At 52.2% G+C, this 17,066-nt stretch overlaps 1 protein-coding gene across 3 annotated transcripts in view; it reads left to right on the plus strand.

Moving 5' to 3' along the window:
* itpr2 (inositol 1,4,5-trisphosphate receptor, type 2) overlaps nt 1-17,066 on the plus strand; it is a 472,778-nt gene that overhangs the window by 339,019 nt on the left and 116,693 nt on the right. The gene's annotated exons all lie outside the window — the stretch shown is intronic.

Consider the following 17,066-nt stretch of genomic DNA (forward strand, 5'->3'; position numbering starts at 1 on the left):
ACTGTTTGTGTGTGTGTGTGGACTGCACTGTTTGTGTGTGTGTGGACTGCACTGTTTGTGTGTGTGGACTGCACTGTTTGTGTGTGTGGACTGCACTGTTTGTGTGTGTGGACTGCACTGTTTGTGTGTGTGTGGACTGAACTGTTTTTGTGTGTGTGTTCTGAACTGTTTGTGTTTGTGTGTGGACTGCGCTGTTTGTGTTTGTGTGTGGACTGCGCTGTTTGTGTTTGTGTGTGGACTGCGCTGTTTGTGTTTGTGTGTGGACTGCGCTGTTTGTGTTTGTGTGTGGACTGCGCTGTTTATGTTTGTGTGTGGACTGCGCTGTTTGTGTTTGTGTGTGGACTGCACTGTTTGTGTTTGTGTGTGGACTGCGGTGTTTGTGTTTGTGTGTGGACTGCGCTGTTTGTGTGTGTGTGTGGACTGCGCTGTTTGACTGTGTGTGTGGACTGCGCTGTTTGTGTGTGTGTGTGGACTGCACTGTTGTATGTGTGTGTGTGTGGACTGCACTGTTGTATGGGTGTGTGTGTGGACTGCACTGTTGGAGGGGTGTGTGTGTGGACTGCACTGTTGGAGGGGTGTGTGTGTGGACTGCACTGTTGGAGGGGTGTGTGTGTGGACTGCACTGTTGGAGGGGTGTGTGTGTGGACTGCACTGTTGGAGGGGTGTGTGTGTGGACTGCACTGTTGGAGGGGTGTGTGTGTGGACTGCACTGTTGGAGGGGTGTGTGTGTGGACTGCACTGTTGGAGGGGTGTGTGTGTGGACTGCACTGTTGGAGGGGTGTGTGTGTGGACTGCACTGTTGGAGGGGTGTGTGTGTGGACTGCACTGTTGGAGGGGTGTGTGTGTGGACTGCACTGTTGGAGGGGTGTGTGTGTGGACTGCACTGTTGGAGGGGTGTGTGTGTGGACTGCACTGTTGGAGGGGTGTGTGTGTGTGTGGACTGCACTGTTGGAGGGGTGTGTGTGTGTGTGGACTGCACTGTTGTACGTGTGTGTGTGGACTGCACTGTTTGTGTTTGTGTGTGGACTGCACTGTTTGTGTTTGTGTGTGGACTGCGCTGTTTGTGTTTGTGTGTGGACTGCGCTGTTTGTGTGTGTGTGTGGACTGCGCTATTTGACTGTGTGTGTTGACTGCACTGTTTGTGTGTGTGTGTGGACTGCACTGTTTGTGTGTGTGTGGACTGCACTGTTTGTGTGTGTGTGGACTGCACTGTTTGTGTGTGTGTGGACTGCACTGTTTGTGTGTGTGTGGACTGCACTGTTTGTGTGTGTGTGGACTGCACTGTTTGTGTGTGTGTGGACTGCACTGTTTGTGTGTATGTGTGGACTGCACTGTTTGTGTGTATGTGTGGACTGCACTGTTTGTGTGTATGTGTGGACTGCACTGTTTGTGTGTGTGTGTGGACTGCACTGTTTGTGTTTGTGTGTGGACTGCACTGTTTGTGTTTGTGTGTGGACTGCACTGTTTGTGTGTGTGTGTGTGTGTGTGGACTGCACTGTTTGTGTGTGTGTGTGGACTGCACTGTTTGTGTTTGTGTGTGGACTGCACTGTTTGTGTGTGTGTGTGTGTGTGTGTGGACTGCACTGTTTGTGTGTGTGTGTGTGGACTGCACTGTTTGTCTGTGTGTGTGGACTGCGCTGTTTGTGTTTGTGTGTGGACCGCGCTGTTTGTGTTTGTGTGTGGACCGCGCTGTTTGTGTTTGTGTGTGGACTGCGCTGTTTGTGTTTGTGTGTGGACTGCGCTGTTATATGTGTGTGTGTGGACTGCACTGTTGGAGGGGTGTGTGTGTGGACTGCACTGTTGTATGGGTGTGTGTGTGTGTGTGGACTGCACTTGTGTGTGTGTGTGTGTGTGGACTGCACTGTTGTGAGTGTGTGTGCACTGCACTGTTTGTGTGTGTGTGTGGACTGCACTGTTGCGTGTGTGTGGACTGCACTGTTGCGTGTGTGTGGACTGCACTGTTGCGTGTGTGTGGACTGCACTGTTGCGTGTGTGTGGACTGCACTGTTGCGTGTGTGTGGACTGCGCTGTTGCGTGTGTGTGGACTGCGCTGTTGCGTGTGTGTGGACTGCGCTGTTGCGTGTGTGTGGACTGCGCTGTTGTGTGTGTGTGGACTGCGCTGTTGCGTGTGTGTGGACTGCGCTGTTGCGTGTGTGTGGACTGCGCTGTTGCGTGTGTGTGGACTGCGCTGTTGTGTGTGTGTGGACTGCGCTGTTGTGTGTGTGTGGACTGCACTGTTGTGTGTGTGTGGACTGCACTGTTGTGTGTGTGTGGACTGCACTGTTGTGTGTGTGTGGACTGCACTGTTGTGTGTGTGTGGACTGCACTGTTGTGTGTGTGTGGACTGCACTGTTGTGTGTGTGTGCGTGTGTGTGGACTGCACTGTTGTGTGTGTGCGTGTGTGTGGACTGCATTGTTGTGTGTGTGTGTGTGTGTGTGTGCGTGTGTGTGTGGACTGCACTGTTGTGTGTGTGTGTGTGTGTGTGCGTGTGTGTGTGGACTGCACTGTTGTGTGTGTGTGTGTGTGTGTGTGTGTGCGTGTGTGTGTGGACTGCACTGTTGTGTGTGTGTGTGTGTGTGTGTGTGTGTGTGCGTGTGTGTGTGGACTGCACTGTTGTGTGTGTGTGTGCGTGTGTGTGGACTGCACTGCCGTGTGTGTGGACTGCACTGCCGTGTGTGTGGACTGCACTGCCGTGTGTGTGGACTGCACTGCCGTGTGTGTGGACTGCACTGCCGTGTGTGTGTGTGTGTGGACTGCACTGCCGTGTGTGTGTGTGTGTGTGGACTGCACTGCCGTGTGTGTTTGTGTGGACTGCACTGCCGTGTGTGTTTGTGTGGACTGCACTGCCGTGTGTATGTGTGTGTGGACTGCACTGTCGTGTGTGTGTGGACTGCACTATCGTGTGTGTGTGTGGACTGCACTGTTGTAGGAGTTTGTGTGTGTGGACTGCACTGTTGTGTGTGTGTGTGTGTGTGTGGACTGCACTGTTGTATGTGTGTGTGTGTGTGTGTGGACTGCACTGTTGTATGTGTGTGTGTGTGTGTGTGGACTGCACTGTTGTGTGTGTGTGTGGACTGCACTGTTGTGTGTGTGTGTGGACTGCACTGTTGTGTGTGTGTGTGTGGACTGCACTGTTTTATGTGTTTGTGTGTGTGGACTGCACTGTTGTGTGTGTGTGTGTGTGTGTGGACTGCACTGTTGTATGTGTGTGTGTGTGTGTGTGGACTGCACTGTTGTATGTGTGTGTGTGTGTGTGTGGACTGCACTGTTGTATGTGTGTGTGTGTGTGTGTGTGTGGACTGCACTGTTTGTGTGTGTGTGTGCGGACTGCACTGTTTGTGTGTGTGTGGACTGCACTGTTTGTGTGTGTGTGGACTGCACTGTTGTGTGTGTGTGTGTGTGTGTGTGTGTGGACTGCACTGTTGTATGTGTGTGTGTGTGTGTGTGGACTGCACTGTTGTATGTGTGTGTGTGTGTGTGTGGACTGCACTGTTTTATGTGTGTGTGTGTGTGTGTGGACTGCACTGTTGTGTGTGTGTGTGGACTGCACTGTTGTGTGTGTGTGTGGACTGCACTGTTTTATGTCTGTGTGTGTGTGTGTGTGTGTGTGTGTGTGTGTGGACTGCACTGTTGTATGTGTGTGTGTGTGTGTGTGTGCACTGCACTGTTGTGTGTGTGTGTGTGGACTGCACTGTTGTGTGTGTGTGTGTGGACTGCACTGTTGTGTGTGTGTGTGGACTGCACTTGTGTGTGTGTGTGTGTGGACTGCACTTGTGTGTGTGTGTGTGTGGACTGCACTGTTGTGTGTGTGTGTGTGGACTGCACTGTTGTGTGTGTGTGTGTCGACTGCACTGTTGTGTGTTTGTGTGTGTGTCGACTGCACTGTTTGTGTGTGTGTGGACTGCACTGTTTGTGTGTGTGTGGACTGCACTGTTGTGTGTGTGTGTGTGTGTGTCGACTGCACTGTTGTGTGTGTGTGTGTGTGTGTATGTCGACTGCACTGTTTTGTGTGTGCGTGTGTGTGGACTGGACTGTTTGTGTGTGTGTGGACTGCACTGTTTGTGTGTGTGTGGACTGCACTGTTTGTGTGTGTGTGGACTGCACTGTTTGTGTGTGTGTGTGGACTGCACTGTTTGTGTGTGTGTGGACTGCACTGTTTGTGTGTGTGGACTGCACTGTTTGTGTGTGTGGACTGCACTGTTTGTGTGTGTGGACTGCACTGTTTGTGTGTGTGTGGACTGAACTGTTTTTGTGTGTGTGTTCTGAACTGTTTGTGTTTGTGTGTGGACTGCGCTGTTTGTGTTTGTGTGTGGACTGCGCTGTTTGTGTTTGTGTGTGGACTGCGCTGTTTGTGTTTGTGTATGGACTGCGCTGTTTGTGTTTGTGTGTGGACTGCGCTGTTTATGTTTGTGTGTGGACTGCGCTGTTTGTGTTTGTGTGTGGACTGCACTGTTTGTGTTTGTGTGTGGACTGCGGTGTTTGTGTTTGTGTGTGGACTGCGCTGTTTGTGTGTGTGTGTGGACTGCGCTGTTTGACTGTGTGTGTGGACTGCGCTGTTTGTGTGTGTGTGTGGACTGCACTGTTGTATGTGTGTGTGTGTGGACTGCACTGTTGTATGGGTGTGTGTGTGGACTGCACTGTTGGAGGGGTGTGTGTGTGGACTGCACTGTTGGAGGGGTGTGTGTGTGGACTGCACTGTTGGAGGGGTGTGTGTGTGGACTGCACTGTTGGAGGGGTGTGTGTGTGGACTGCACTGTTGGAGGGGTGTGTGTGTGGACTGCACTGTTGGAGGGGTGTGTGTGTGGACTGCACTGTTGGAGGGGTGTGTGTGTGGACTGCACTGTTGGAGGGGTGTGTGTGTGGACTGCACTGTTGGAGGGGTGTGTGTGTGGACTGCACTGTTGGAGGGGTGTGTGTGTGGACTGCACTGTTGGAGGGGTGTGTGTGTGGACTGCACTGTTGGAGGGGTGTGTGTGTGGACTGCACTGTTGGAGGGGTGTGTGTGTGTGTGGACTGCACTGTTGGAGGGGTGTGTGTGTGTGTGGACTGCACTGTTGTACGTGTGTGTGTGGACTGCACTGTTTGTGTTTGTGTGTGGACTGCACTGTTTGTGTTTGTGTGTGGACTGCGCTGTTTGTGTTTGTGTGTGGACTGCGCTGTTTGTGTGTGTGTGTGGACTGCGCTATTTGACTGTGTGTGTGGACTGCGCTGTTTGACTGTGTGTGTGGACTGCGCTGTTTGTGTGTGTGTGTGGACTGCACTGTTGTATGTGTGTGTGTGGACTGCACTGTTGGAGGGGTGTGTGTGTGGACTGCACTGTTGGAGGGGTGTGTGTGTGGACTGCACTGTTGGAGGGGTGTGTGTGTGGACTGCACTGTTGGAGGGGTGTGTGTGTGGACTGCACTGTTGGAGGGGTGTGTGTGTGGACTGCACTGTTGGAGGGGTGTGTGTGTGGACTGCACTGTTGGAGGTGTGTGTGTGTGGACTGCACTGTTGGAGGTGTGTGTGTGTGGACTGCACTGTTGGAGGTGTGTGTGTGTGGACTGCACTGTTGGAGGGGTGTGTGTGTGTGTGGACTGCACTGTTGTACGTGTGTGTGTGGACTGCACGATTGTGTGTGTGTGTGTGTGTGTGGACTGCACTGTTGTGTGTGTGTGTGGACTGCACTGTTGTGTGTGTGTGTGGACTGCACTGTTTCTGTGTGTGTGTGTGTGGACTGCACTGTTTGTGTGTGTGTGTGTGGACTGCACTGTTTGTGTGTGTGTGTGTGGACTGCACTGTTTGTGTGTGTGTGTGTGGACTGCACTGTTTGTGTGTGTGTGGACTGCACTGTTTGTGTGTGTGTGGACTGCACTGTTTGTGTGTGTGTGGACTGCACTGTTTGTGTGTGTGTGGACTGCACTGTGTGTGTGTGTGGACTGCACTGTTTGTGTGTGTGTGGACTGCACTGTTTGTGTGTGTGTGGACTGCACTGTTTGTGTGTGTGTGGACTGCACTGTTTGTGTGTGTGTGGACTGCACTGTTTGTGTGTGTGTGGACTGCACTGTTTGTGTGTGTGTGGACTGCACTGTTTGTGTGTGTGTGGACTGCACTGTTTGTGTGTGTGTGGACTGCATTGTTTGTGTGTGTGTGGACTGCACTGTTTGTGTGTGTGTGGACTGCACTGTGTGTGTGTGTGTGGACTGAACTGTTCTGTGTGTGTGTTCTGAACTGTTTGTGTGTGTGTGGACTGCACTGTTTGTGTGTGTGTGGACTGCACTGTTTGTGTGTGTGTGGACTGCACTGTTTGTGTGTGTGTGGACTGCACTGTTTGTGTGTGTGTGGACTGCACTGTTTGTGTGTGTGTGGACTGCACTGTTTGTGTGTATGTGTGGACTGCACTGTTTGTGTGTATGTGTGGACTGCACTGTTTGTGTGTGTGGACTGCACTGTTTGTGTTTGTGTGTGGACTGCACTGTTTGTGTGTGTGTGTGTGTGTGGACTGCACTGTTTGTGTGTGTGTGTGTGGACTGCACTGTTTGTGTGTGTGTGTGGACTGCACTGTTTGTGTTTGTGTGTGGACTGCACTGTTTGTGTGTGTGTGTGTGGACTGCACTGTTTGTGTGTGTGTGTGTGCACTGCACTGTTTGTGTGTGTGTGGACTGCACTGTTTGTGTGTGTGTGGACTGCACTGTTTGTGTGTGTGTGGACTGCACTGTTTGTGTGTGTGTGGACTGCACTGTTTGTGTGTGTGTGGACTGCACTGTTTGTGTGTGTGTGGACTGCACTGTTTGTGTGTGTGTGGACTGCACTGTTTGTGTGTGTGTGGACTGCACTGTTTGTGTGTGTGTGGACTGCACTGTTGTGTGTGTGTGGACTGAACTGTTTGTGTGTGTGTGTTCTGAACTGTTTGTGTGTGTGTGGACTGCACTGTTTGTGTGTGTGTGGACTGCACTGTTTGTGTGTGTGTGGACTGCACTGTTTGTGTGTGTGTGGACTGCACTGTTTGTGTGTGTGTGTGTGGGGACTGCACTGTTTGTGTGTGTGTGTGGGGACTGCACTGTTTGTGTGTGTGTGGACTGCACTGTTTGTGTGTGTGTGGACTGCACTGTTTGTGTGTGTGTGGACTGCACTGTTTGTGTGTGTGTGGACTGCACTGTTTGTGTGTGTGTGGACTGCACTGTTTGTGTGTGTGCGGACTGCACTGTTTGTGTGTGTGTGCACTGCACTGTTTGTGTGTGTGTGGACTGCACTGTTTGTGTGTGTGTGGACTGCACTGTTTGTGTGTGTGTGGACTGCACTGTTTGTGTGTGTGTGGACTGCACTGTTTGTGTGTGTGTGGACTGCACTGTGTGTGTGTGTGTGGACTGCACTGTTGTGTGTGTGTGGACTGAACTGTTTGTGTGTGTGTGTTCTGAACTGTTTGTGTGTGTGTGGACTGCACTGTTTGTGTGTGTGTGGACTGCACTGTTTGTGTGTGTGTGGACTGCACTGTTTGTGTGTGTGTTGACTGCACTGTTTGTGTGTGTGTGTGGACTGCACTGTTTGTGTGTGTGTGGACTGCACTGTTTGTGTGTGTGTGGACTGCACTGTTTGTGTGTGTGTGGACTGCACTGTTTGTGTGTGTGTGGACTGCACTGTTTGTGTGTGTGTGGACTGCACTGTTTGTGTGTGTGTGGACTGCACTGTTTGTGTGTATGTGTGGACTGCACTGTTTGTGTGTATGTGTGGACTGCACTGTTTGTGTGTGTGTGTGGACTGCACTGTTTGTGTTTGTGTGTGGACTGCACTGTTTGTGTTTGTGTGTGGACTGCACTGTTTGTGTGTGTGTGTGTGTGTGTGGACTGCACTGTTTGTGTGTGTGTGTGGACTGCACTGTTTGTGTTTGTGTGTGGACTGCACTGTTTGTGTGTGTGTGTGTGTGTGTGGACTGCACTGTTTGTGTGTGTGTGTGTGGACTGCACTGTTTGTCTGTGTGTGTGGACTGCGCTGTTTGTGTTTGTGTGTGGACCGCGCTGTTTGTGTTTGTGTGTGGACCGCGCTGTTTGTGTTTGTGTGTGGACTGCGCTGTTTGTGTTTGTGTGTGGACTGCGCTGTTATATGTGTGTGTGTGGACTGCACTGTTGGAGGGGTGTGTGTGTGGACTGCACTGTTGTATGGGTGTGTGTGTGTGTGTGTGGACTGCACTTGTGTGTGTGTGTGTGTGTGGACTGCACTGTTGTGTGAGTGTGTGTGCACTGCACTGTTTGTGTGTGTGTGTGGACTGCACTGTTGCGTGTGTGTGGACTGCACTGTTGCGTGTGTGTGGACTGCACTGTTGCGTGTGTGTGGACTGCACTGTTGCGTGTGTGTGGACTGCACTGTTGCGTGTGTGTGGACTGCGCTGTTGCGTGTGTGTGGACTGCGCTGTTGCGTGTGTGTGGACTGCGCTGTTGCGTGTGTGTGGACTGCGCTGTTGCGTGTGTGTGGACTGCGCTGTTGTGTGTGTGTGGACTGCGCTGTTGCGTGTGTGTGGACTGCGCTGTTGCGTGTGTGTGGACTGCGCTGTTGCGTGTGTGTGGACTGCGCTGTTGCGTGTGTGTGGACTGCGCTGTTGTGTGTGTGTGGACTGCGCTGTTGTGTGTGTGTGGACTGCGCTGTTGTGTGTGTGTGGACTGCACTGTTGTGTGTGTGTGGACTGCACTGTTGTGTGTGTGTGGACTGCACTGTTGTGTGTGTGTGGACTGCACTGTTGTGTGTGTGTGCGTGTGTGTGGACTGCACTGTTGTGTGTGTGCGTGTGTGTGGACTGCATTGTTGTGTGTGTGTGTGTGTGTGTGTGCGTGTGTGTGTGGACTGCACTGTTGTGTGTGTGTGTGTGTGTGTGCGTGTGTGTGTGGACTGCACTGTTGTGTGTGTGTGTGTGTGTGTGTGTGTGTGCGTGTGTGTGTGGACTGCACTGTTGTGTGTGTGTGTGTGTGTGTGTGTGTGTGTGTGCGTGTGTGTGTGGACTGCACTGTTGTGTGTGTGTGTGTGTGTGTGTGTGTGCGTGTGTGTGTGGACTGCACTGTTGTGTGTGTGTGTGCGTGTGTGTGGACTGCACTGCCGTGTGTGTGGACTGCACTGCCGTGTGTGTGGACTGCACTGCCGTGTGTGTGGACTGCACTGCCGTGTGTGTGGACTGCACTGCCGTGTGTGTGTGTGTGTGGACTGCACTGCCGTGTGTGTGTGTGTGTGTGTGGACTGCACTGCCGTGTGTGTTTGTGTGGACTGCACTGCCGTGTGTGTTTGTGTGGACTGCACTGCCGTGTGTATGTGTGTGTGGACTGCACTGTCGTGTGTGTGTGGACTGCACTATCGTGTGTGTGTGTGGACTGCACTGTTGTAGGAGTTTGTGTGTGTGGACTGCACTGTTGTGTGTGTGTGTGTGTGTGTGTGGACTGCACTGTTGTATGTGTGTGTGTGTGTGTGTGGACTGCACTGTTGTGTGTGTGTGTGGACTGCACTGTTGTGTGTGTGTGTGGACTGCACTGTTGTGTGTGTGTGTGGACTGCACTGTTTTATGTGTTTGTGTGTGTGGACTGCACTGTTGTGTGTGTGTGTGTGTGTGTGTGGACTGCACTGTTGTATGTGTGTGTGTGTGTGTGTGGACTGCACTGTTGTATGTGTGTGTGTGTGTGTGTGGACTGCACTGTTGTATGTGTGTGTGTGTGTGTGTGGACTGCACTGTTTGTGTGTGTGTGTGCGGACTGCACTGTTTGTGTGTGTGTGGACTGCACTGTTTGTGTGTGTGTGGACTGCACTGTTGTGTGTGTGTGTGTGTGTGTGTGTGTGGACTGCACTGTTGTATGTGTGTGTGTGTGTGTGTGGACTGCACTGTTGTATGTGTGTGTGTGTGTGTGTGGACTGCACTGTTTTATGTGTGTGTGTGTGTGTGTGGACTGCACTGTTGTGTGTGTGTGTGGACTGCACTGTTGTGTGTGTGTGTGGACTGCACTGTTTTATGTCTGTGTGTGTGTGTGTGTGTGTGTGTGTGTGTGTGGACTGCACTGTTGTATGTGTGTGTGTGTGTGTGTGTGGACTGCACTGTTGTGTGTGTGTGTGTGGACTGCACTGTTGTGTGTGTGTGTGTGGACTGCACTGTTGTGTGTGTGTGTGGACTGCACTTGTGTGTGTGTGTGTGTGGACTGCACTTGTGTGTGTGTGTGTGTGGACTGCACTGTTGTGTGTGTGTGTGTGGACTGCACTGTTGTGTGTGTGTGTGTCGACTGCACTGTTGTGTGTTTGTGTGTGTGTCGACTGCACTGTTTGTGTGTGTGTGGACTGCACTGTTTGTGTGTGTGTGGACTGCACTGTTGTGTGTGTGTGTGTGTGTGTCGACTGCACTGTTGTGTGTGTGTGTGTGTGTGTATGTCGACTGCACTGTTTTGTGTGTGCGTGTGTGTGGACTGGACTGTTTGTGTGTGTGTGGACTGCACTGTTTGTGTGTGTGTGGACTGCACTGTTTGTGTGTGTGTGGACTGCACTGTTTGTGTGTGTGTGTGGACTGCACTGTTTGTGTGTGTGTGGACTGCACTGTTTGTGTGTGTGGACTGCACTGTTTGTGTGTGTGGACTGCACTGTTTGTGTGTGTGGACTGCACTGTTTGTGTGTGTGTGGACTGAACTGTTTTTGTGTGTGTGTTCTGAACTGTTTGTGTTTGTGTGTGGACTGCGCTGTTTGTGTTTGTGTGTGGACTGCGCTGTTTGTGTTTGTGTGTGGACTGCGCTGTTTGTGTTTGTGTATGGACTGCGCTGTTTGTGTTTGTGTGTGGACTGCGCTGTTTGTGTTTGTGTGTGGACTGCGCTGTTTGTGTTTGTGTGTGGACTGCACTGTTTGTGTTTGTGTGTGGACTGCGGTGTTTGTGTTTGTGTGTGGACTGCGCTGTTTGTGTGTGTGTGTGGACTGCGCTGTTTGACTGTGTGTGTGGACTGCGCTGTTTGTGTGTGTGTGTGGACTGCACTGTTGTATGTGTGTGTGTGTGTGGACTGCACTGTTGTATGGGTGTGTGTGTGGACTGCACTGTTGGAGGGGTGTGTGTGTGGACTGCACTGTTGGAGGGGTGTGTGTGTGGACTGCACTGTTGGAGGGGTGTGTGTGTGGACTGCACTGTTGGAGGGGTGTGTGTGTGGACTGCACTGTTGGAGGGGTGTGTGTGTGGACTGCACTGTTGGAGGGGTGTGTGTGTGGACTGCACTGTTGGAGGGGTGTGTGTGTGGACTGCACTGTTGGAGGGGTGTGTGTGTGGACTGCACTGTTGGAGGGGTGTGTGTGTGGACTGCACTGTTGGAGGGGTGTGTGTGTGGACTGCACTGTTGGAGGGGTGTGTGTGTGGACTGCACTGTTGGAGGGGTGTGTGTGTGGACTGCACTGTTGGAGGGGTGTGTGTGTGGACTGCACTGTTGGAGGTGTGTGTGTGTGGACTGCACTGTTGTACGTGTGTGTGTGGACTGCACGATTGTGTGTGTGTGTGTGTGTGTGGACTGCACTGTTGTGTGTGTGTGTGGACTGCACTGTTGTGTGTGTGTGTGGACTGCACTGTTTCTATGTGTGTGTGTGTGGACTGCACTGTTTGTGTGTGTGTGTGTGGACTGCACTGTTTGTGTGTGTGTGTGTGGACTGCACTGTTTGTGTGTGTGTGTGTGGACTGCACTGTTTGTGTGTGTGTGTGGGGACTGCACTGTTTGTGTGTGTGTGTGGGGACTGCACTGTTTGTGTGTGTGGGGACTGCACTGTTTGTGTGTGTGTGGACTGCACTGTTTGTGTGTGTGTGGACTGCACTGTTTGTGTGTGTGTGGACTGCACTGTTTGTGTGTGTGTGGACTGCACTGTTTGTGTGTGTGTGGACTGCACTGTTTGTGTGTGTGTGGACTGCACTGTTTGTGTGTGTGTGGACTGCACTGTTTGTGTGTGTGTGGACTGCACTGTTTGTGTGTGTGTGGACTGCAATGTTTGTGTGTGTGTGGACTGCACTGTTTGTGTGTGTGTGGACTGCACTGTTTGTGTGTGTGTGGACTGCACTGTTTGTGTGTGTGTGGACTGCACTGTGTGTGTGTGTGTGGACTGCACTGTTGTGTGTGTGTGGACTGAACTGTTTGTGTGTGTGTGTTCTGAACTGTTTGTGTGTGTGTGGACTGCACTGTTTGTGTGTGTGTGGACTGCACTGTTTGTGTGTGTGTGGACTGCACTGTTTGTGTGTGTGTGGACTGCACTGTTTGTGTGTGTGTGGACTGCACTGTTGTGTGTGTGTGTGGACTGCACTTGTGTGTGTGTGTGTGTGGACTGCACTTGTGTGTGTGTGTGTGTGGACTGCACTGTTGTGTGTGTGTGTGTGGACTGCACTGTTGTGTGTGTGTGTGTCGACTGCACTGTTGTGTGTTTGTGTGTGTGTCGACTGCACTGTTTGTGTGTGTGTGGACTGCACTGTTTGTGTGTGTGTGGACTGCACTGTTGTGTGTGTGTGTGTGTGTCGACTGCACTGTTGTGTGTGTGTGTGTGTATGTCGACTGCACTGTTTTGTGTGTGCGTGTGTGTGGACTGGACTGTTTGTGTGTGTGTGGACTGCACTGTTTGTGTGTGTGTGGACTGCACTGTTTGTGTGTGTGTGGACTGCACTGTTTGTGTGTGTGTGTGGACTGCACTGTTTGTGTGTGTGTGGACTGCACTGTTTGTGTGTGTGGACTGCACTGTTTGTGTGTGTGGACTGCACTGTTTGTGTGTGTGGACTGCACTGTTTGTGTGTGTGGACTGCACTGTTTGTGTGTGTGTGGACTGAACTGTTTTTGTGTGTGTGTTCTGAACTGTTTGTGTTTGTGTGTGGACTGCGCTGTTTGTGTTTGTGTGTGGACTGCGCTGTTTGTGTTTGTGTGTGGACTGCGCTGTTTGTGTTTGTGTGTGGACTGCGCTGTTTGTGTTTGTGTGTGGACTGCGCTGTTTATGTTTGTGTGTGGACTGCGCTGTTTGTGTTTGTGTGTGGACTGCACTGTTTGTGTTTGTGTGTGGACTGCGGTGTTTGTGTTTGTGTGTGGACTGCGCTGTTTGTGTGTGTGTGTGGACTGCGCTGTTTGACTGTGTGTGTGGACTGCGCTGTTTGTGTGTGTGTGTGGACTGCACTGTTGTATGTGTGTGTGTGTGGACTGCACTGTTGTATGTGTGTGTGTGTGGACTGCACTGTTGTATGGGTGTGTGTGTGGACTGCACTGTTGGAGGGGTGTGTGTGTGGACTGCACTGTTGGAGGGGTGTGTGTGTGGACTGCACTGTTGGAGGGGTGTGTGTGTGGACTGCACTGTTGGAGGGGTGTGTGTGTGGACTGCACTGTTGGAGGGGTGTGTGTGTGGACTGCACTGTTGGAGGGGTGTGTGTGTGGACTGCACTGTTGGAGGGGTGTGTGTGTGGACTGCACTGTTGGAGGGGTGTGTGTGTGGACTGCACTGTTGGAGGGGTGTGTGTGTGGACTGCACTGTTGGAGGGGTGTGTGTGTGGACTGCACTGTTGGAGGGGTGTGTGTGTGGACTGCACTGTTGGAGGGGTGTGTGTGTGTGTGGACTGCACTGTTGGAGGGGTGTGTGTGTGTGTGGACTGCACTGTTGGAGGGGTGTGTGTGGACTGCACTGTTTGTGTTTGTGTGTGGACTGCACTGTTTGTGTTTGTGTGTGGACTGCGCTGTTTGTGTTTGTGTGTGGACTGCGCTGTTTGTGTGTGTGTGTGGACTGCGCTATTTGACTGTGTGTGTGGACTGCGCTGTTTGACTGTGTGTGTGGACTGCGCTGTTTGTGTGTGTGTGTGGACTGCACTGTTGTATGTGTGTGTGTGGACTGCACTGTTGGAGGGGTGTGTGTGTGGACTGCACTGTTGGAGGGGTGTGTGTGTGGACTGCACTGTTGGAGGGGTGTGTGTGTGGACTGCACTGTTGGAGGGGTGTGTGTGTGGACTGCACTGTTGGAGGGGTGTGTGTGTGGACTGCACTGTTGGAGAGGAGTGTGTGGACTGCACTGTTGGAGGGGTGTGTGTGTGGACTGCACTGTTGGAGGGGTGTGTGTGTGGACTGCACTGTTGGAGGGGTGTGTGTGTGGACTGCACTGTTGGAGGGGTGTGTGTGTGGACTGCACTGTTGGAGGGGTGTGTGTGTGGACTGCACTGTTGGAGGGGTGTGTGTGTGGACTGCACTGTTGGAGGGGTGTGTGTGTGGACTGCACTGTTGGAGGTGTGTGTGTGTGGACTGCACTGTTGGAGGGGTGTGTGTGTGTGTGGACTGCACTGTTGTACGTGTGTGTGTGGACTGTACGATTGTGTGTGTGTGTGTGTGTGTGTGGACTGCACTGTTGGAGGGGTGTGTGTGTGTGTGGACTGCACTGTTGTACGTGTGTGTGTGGACTGCACGATTGTGTGTGTGTGTGTGTGTGTGTGGACTGCACTGTTGTGTGTGTGTGTGGACTGCACTGTTTCTGTGTGTGTGTGTGTGTGTGGACTGCACTGTTTCTGTGTGTGTGTGTGTGTGGACTGCACTGTTTGTGTGTGTGTGTGTGGACTGCACTGTTTGTGTGTGTGTGTGTGGACTGCACTGTTTGTGTGTGTGTGTGGGGACTGCACTGTTTGTGTGTGTGTGTGGGGACTGCACTGTTTGTGTGTGTGTGGACTGCACTGTTTGTGTGTGTGTGGACTGCACTGTTTGTGTGTGTGTGGACTGCACTGTTTGTGTGTGTGTGGACTGCACTGTTTGTGTGTGTGTGGACTGCACTGTTTGTGTGTGTGTGGACTGCACTGTTTGTGTGTGTGTGGACTGCACTGTTTGTGTGTGTGTGGACTGCACTGTTTGTGTGTGTGTGGACTGCACTGTTGTGTGTGTGTGGACTGCACTGTTGTGTGTGTGTGGACTGAACTGTTTGTGTGTGTGTGTTCTGAACTGTTTGTGTGTGTGTGGACTGCACTGTTTGTGTGTGTGTGGACTGCACTGTTTGTGTGTGTGTGGACTGCACTGTTTGTGTGTGTGTGGACTGCACTGTTTGTGTGTGTGTGGACTGCACTGTTTGTGTGTGTGTGGACTGCACTGTTTGTGTGTGTGTGGACTGCACTGTTTGTGTGTGTGTGGACTGCACTGTTTGTGTGTGTGTGGACTGCACTGTTTGTGTGTGTGTGGACTGCACTGTTTGTGTGTGTGTGGACTGCACTGTTTGTGTGTGTGTGGACTGCACTGTTTGTGTGTGTGTGGACTGCACTGTTTGTGTGTGTGTGGACTGCACTGTTTGTGTGTATGTGTGGACTGCACTGTTTGTGTGTGTGTGTGGACTGCACTGTTTGTGTGTGTGTGTGGACTGCACTGTTTGTGTTTGTGTGTGGACTGCACTGTTTGTGTGTGTGTGTGTGTGTGTGTGGACTGCACTGTTTGTGTGTGTGTGTGGACTGCACTGTTTGTGTGTGTGTGTGGACTGCACTGTTTGTGTTTGTGTGTGGATTGCACTGTTTGTGTGTGTGTGTGTGTGTGTGTGTGTGGACTGCACTGTTTGTGTGTGTGTGTGTGGACTGCACTGTTTGTCTGTGTGTGTGGACTGCGCTGTTTGTGTTTGTGTGTGGACCGCGCTGTTTGTGTTTGTGTGTGGACCGCGCTGTTTGTGTTTGTGTGTGGACTGCGCTGTTTGTGTTTGTGTGTGGACTGCGCTGTTGTATGTGTGTGTGTGGACTGCACTGTTGGAGGGGTGTGTGTGTGGACTGCACTGTTGTATGGGTGTGCGTGTGTGTGTGTGTGGACTGCACTTGTGTGTGTGTGTGTGTGTGTGCACTGCACTGTTTGTGTGTGTGTGTGGACTGCACTGTTGCGTGTGTGTGGACTGCACTGTTGCGTGTGTGTGGACTGCACTGTTGCGTGTGTGTGGACTGCACTGTTGCGTGTGTGTGGACTGCGCTGTTGCGTGTGTGTGGACTGCGCTGTTGCGTGTGTGTGGACTGCGCTGTTGCGTGTGTGTGGACTGCGCTGTTGCGTGTGTGTGGACTGCGCTGTTGCGTGTGTGTGGACTGCGCTGTTGCGTGTGTGTGGACTGCGCTGTTGCGTGTGTGTGGACTGCACTGTTGCGTGTGTGTGGACTGCACTGTTGCGTGTGTGTGGACTGCACTGTTGCGTGTGTGTGGACTGCACTGTTGTGTGTGTGTGGACTGCACTGTTGTGTGTGTGTGGACTGCACTGTTGTGTGTGTGTGGACTGCACTGTTGTGTGTGTGTGCGTGTGTGTGGACTGCACTGTTGTGTGTGTGTGCGTGTGTGTGGACTGCACTGTTGTGTGTGTGCGCGTGTGTGTGGACTGCACTGTTGTGTGTGTGTGTGTGTGTGTGTGCGTGTGTGTGTGGACTGCACTGTTGTGTGTGTGTGTGTGTGTGTGTGCGTGTGTGTGTGGACTGCACTGTTGTGTGTGTGTGTGTGTGTGTGTGTGCGTGTGTGTGTGGACTGCACTGTTGTGTGTGTGTGTGTGTGTGTGTGTGCGTGTGTGTGTGGACTGCACTGCCGTGTGTGTGGACTGCACTGCCGTGTGTGTGGACTGCACTTCCGTGTGTGTGGACTGCACTGCCGTGTGTGTGGACTGCACTGCCGTGTGTGTGGACTGCACTGCCGTGTGTGTGGACTGCACTGCCGTGTGTGTGGACTGCACTGCCGTGTGTTTGTGTGTGTGGACTGCACTGCCGTGTGTGTGTGTGTGTGTGGACTGCACTGCCGTGTGTGTTTGTGTGGACTGCACTGCCGTGTGTGTTTGTGTGGACTGCACTGCCGTGTGTATGTGTGTGTGGACTGCACTGCTGTGTGTGTGTGGACTGCACTATCGTGTGTGTGTGTGGACTGCACTGTTGTATGTGTTTGTGTGTGTGGACTGCACTGTTGTGTGTGTGTGTGTGTGTGTGGACTGCACTGTTGTATGTGTGTGTGTGTGTGTGTGGACTGCACTGTTGTATGTGTGTGTGTGTGTGTGTGGACTGCACTGTTGTGTGTGTGTGTGGACTGCACTGTTGTGTGTGTGTGTGGACTGCACTGTTGTGTGTGTGTGTGGACTGCACTGTTTTATGTGTGTGTGTGTGTGTGTGTGTGT

Source organism: Carcharodon carcharias, chromosome 13 (genome assembly GCF_017639515.1).
Source record: "Carcharodon carcharias isolate sCarCar2 chromosome 13, sCarCar2.pri, whole genome shotgun sequence".
NCBI lineage: Eukaryota > Metazoa > Chordata > Chondrichthyes > Lamniformes > Lamnidae > Carcharodon > Carcharodon carcharias.